Genomic DNA, 4,229 nt, shown 5'->3' with positions numbered 1-4,229 from the left:
GAATTACATTTATCCAGCGCTCGCAGGGAAACAAAGCCTGCAAATCCCGTTACACACCTTCATAAGTTAAGTGTGAATAACAAACTTCTGAAAAGTGCGTAAGAAAGGTGTGCTTAAGAAAGGCCTAATATCCTAAGTTGGAATCGGGCCCCAAGTCAAATTAATGTATTCTGTTTAATGATTCTTGTATCTAAACCAAAGTAGATACTTTTAAGATTGTTCTATATATCAGTTGGGGTCTCTATAAGCTTTAATATGAGTTTCTAAACCTATCGTGAAAGTGCATCCTTGTAGATGTGTGGGCTAAAATAGTTAAAATGTTTGCCTTGTGGTAAGTTGAGCATATGGTTGAGCCAATGGCAAGTTGAGCATATTGCAGTATTTTCTTCCCAGGCGTATTGCAAGGCTGGGATATGAGGTAACACCAGAGCCTATGTTAAAAGGGTTTTTAAAAAGTACTTTAAAGAGTACAAAGTACAAATAAAGATAGACATGGTTTTAAAAAGGTAGTGGTAATATTTCATTCAGTACAGACGTTTGTAGGTGGCTCAACTTACCCCATACCCGGGGTAAGTTATGACAAGAGACCCCTTTTATTGGACAAGCAATGTTTTCAAAACTGTAATGATTACATTCATTCTGATTATTCCCAGGGATACACAACATCCTGAAATATATGTAGATATCTTTTTTAGAAAGAATACTATATTTCCCTTGATGGAGTGATACTGAATGTAAAATATGACTCAACTTACCCCACTCTCCCTTATGCAGAGAACTCAGTGGGGGCTCTTTGAGTTGTGGTTTTCCTCCCTCATTGCTCTGGGTTCCTTGTGGCCTGTTAGTGTGTCTTGTATGAATGCACGCGTCCTGCACTGCTTTGAAAGGTGATTGCATGTAGTCTGCTGTGTAAGCTTCCTTGGCTCCAGGCTTGGCTCCAAAGATCTGAATAAAAATGTGCTTTTCTCTGGATGGTGCTTTGCTCCCCCCTCTCTCTCTCTCTCTCTCTCTCTCTTTTTCTATCTCTCACTCTCTCTCCTCTCTCTCGCTCTCCTTCTCCTTCGGACAAAACAATCACTCCGTGCCAGGAGACAAATATAATATTTTACTGCGAAACTTATATAAGCTTGCATGTGCCAGAATAAATGATTTTAGCACAATTGAATGTATGCCTGTTATGATTTGATCAGAAGCATATGTGTGGTGGAATACCTATGATATACACTGAGTGTACAAAACATTAGGAACACCTTTCCATGACATAGACTGACCAGGTGAATCCAGGTGAAAGCTATGCTCCCTTATGGATGTCACTTGTTAGATACACTTCAATCAGTGTAGATGAAAGGGAGGAGGCAGGTTAAAGAAGGATTTTGAGACAATTGAGACATGGATTGTGGATGTGTGCCATTCAGAGGGTGAATTGGCAAGACAAACGATTTAAGTGCCTTTGAACAGGGTATGTTGTAGGTGCCAGGCGCACCGGTTTGAGAGTGTCAAGAACTGCAACGCTGCTGCTGGGTTTTTCATGCTCAACAGTTTCCCGTGTGTATCAAGAGTGGTCCATGACCCAAAGGACATCCAGCCAATTTGACACAACTGTGGGAAGCATTGGAGTCAACATGGGCCAGCATCCCTGTGGAACGCTTTCGGCACCTTGTCCATGCCCCCAACAAATTGAGGCTGTTCTGAGGACAAAGGGGGTGCAACTCAATATTAGGAAGGTATTCTTAATGTTTTATAGACTCAGTGTATAAAGCAATAGCTGTAAAGTGGAATAATGTAGGAGGTTTATTCTCTTCAATCATAAAACGGATATAAGTCATTTACTTGAAAAATGTCCCCTTAGCCAGCTGCTACCATTAAAAAGAGGGATTATATTACTGTTGAAAGAGAGATTGGCTCTGTAGAGTACCAGGAATTAAATGTCCTCCATCTACATCTTACTGCAGATAATTAATGACATATAACATTCAATACTGGCTTTTGAATATATATATTTTGATAGTCCCGCATCCATTTTAGCAGGTCCCCTCTCCTAACTCCCTGAAGGCCTGGTCCCTCCTATCTGAAGGGGTCCAGCTGTGTGTCTTCTTCCCAGTGTATTTTACCAGCGTCATAGCCGAGGCCACACTGCCCTCATAAACACATCCAGAAGGGAGTGATTATTTCTCAAGATGCAGAGATGTGGGACTTGCCAGATCATGCCTGTGTTTTGTCACAGCGGCCTGTTTTGACTCATAATGCTTTTGTTTCGTATCGCTGGGGAGAGTCGTCTCCCAGTCATTCAGCGGGAGTGTCTTTGTCACTTCAAACACGTGGAGCGGGGCTTCTCTGTTTGTATCTCTGATAATGAAATGCACCATATCATATTAAATAAAGGTTAAATACAAATGAAATAAATATCAAATCTCCCCTAATTTGGATAAGTATTGCAGGTCATAAAAAAATCGAATCTGGACACAGTGATGCCTACATTCCGACAGCCGATAACATCATGAATTGATTTTCATCTGACCATTTTTATAGGTAAATTTGTCCCCAGATTGTGAAACTTAAAGAAGTAATAAACATTGTACAGGAGATTATGGGCACTTAGACTGAGATGTGAGTGGATAAGAAAATTAGATACAAATGTGTGTGGGGGGGCGGGCTGTCCCAAATCCCACTTTTTCTATGGTCCATGCTATTCAGGGTCCTTGGGTCCCTACCCCATTGAAGTTGAAATGTAAAATGTAATGTAAGGGTTGAAGTTAAGGTTAGGGTTAGGGTTTGTGGTAGGGACATTTCACGATAGCGCTAACCCTTTTGCTATTCATTGTACTGATTATACAAACTACAGAGATGGTTCTATTCTGTAAATGAATTTAACTGAGCCAGACCATGCAACATGTCAATAATACAGAATGTACTGTATGTGTTGTCCATTTAGCATTCAAGCTTTTATTGATAAACAACATTCAGTGACTGAGAAACTCTAAAAGGTTTTGGAGTAGATGTTTGAAGTGAAATGCTCAATGTACATACAGTGCATCATGTTTGTACCCAACAGTATCCTCACGGATTCGCAATGTACTCCAGACTGGTTTACGCAATGAGCACCATCACTCCACAACAAGCTCCTCTCTAAATACCTATCAATTTAATTATGTTGTAGAAATACCACTGGCACTTTTCCCAGACTTCTATGTTCACAATCAGTCACACAAGATCAGGCTTGGCCAACAACTGTTTATTTTCTCAAATACTAAATGGAAGCCTGAGGATATTATGGTTCATTACACTTTGTCTCTGACTTCAAAGGCTCTGCTGGGAATCGATTGAGTCATATTTCCATTATTTCTATTCAGGAATAGAGCCTGGTTTATCACAGAGAGGAGCTGTTCCTCACAGAGATAGAGACAATGAGACATGTTGATGCATAACAATGGAATATCTCTTATCAGTTTGTCACTTCATAAAACAATGTTAAAATAGCTGGATATGTAATGCAATATGGTGGAGAGCAATGAATCAAACCATACACATTATTTCATTTTGTGGCTTGAAGTTTCAGGAACTATGTATACTCACACGCACAGTGTCAAATGATATATGTATTTTCACAAGGACCACAAAATACCACACCTAAAGCAATTTCCAATAACTGAAATATTTAAACCATGCACAAACGTTATGGTAAGGAGAGCACAACTCTTGAATCGTGACAGTTTTTAAATCTAGGAAAAAGTCTTGGATGATTTTGAACTGGGTTGTGTTTTTGTTTATATTACCGTGATTTTTTCTGCTATTGGCCAAGCCTTGTTGCTTTGCATCAACATCAGAGAGGAATGCTCTGGCCCCGTACCTACAGACTTCATAAATAAAGATGTGTAGACAAATTATGCATGACGGCAAACACTTGAATGACAGAAATGTGAGCTGTGTATTTAATAGCATGCCGTTTTGACTCTCTGGCAGGATAACAGAGGTATTATTATCGTGCTGCCTGCCCAAGCTCCCCAAACAAATTCACACTTGCTAAATTAAATCCTCCATTCAAAACGTGTTTATGGATAGAAAGCAAATACACTTCCCTGCAATGCAGGACATTTTAAACTTGTAATGTATATGAGGTTTAAAAAGGCTTCTGAAGTTTGCAATTTCTACTTTGAAATGTCAGATTGGATTTTCTCTTACGAAAAATATAGCAACTTATATTATAAATTATAATCCACATAATAATTCAC

The sequence above is a fragment of the Salmo trutta genome, chromosome 24 (genome assembly GCF_901001165.1).
Source record: "Salmo trutta chromosome 24, fSalTru1.1, whole genome shotgun sequence".
Lineage (NCBI taxonomy): Eukaryota > Metazoa > Chordata > Actinopteri > Salmoniformes > Salmonidae > Salmo > Salmo trutta.
This window is presented reverse-complemented; position numbering follows the sequence as displayed.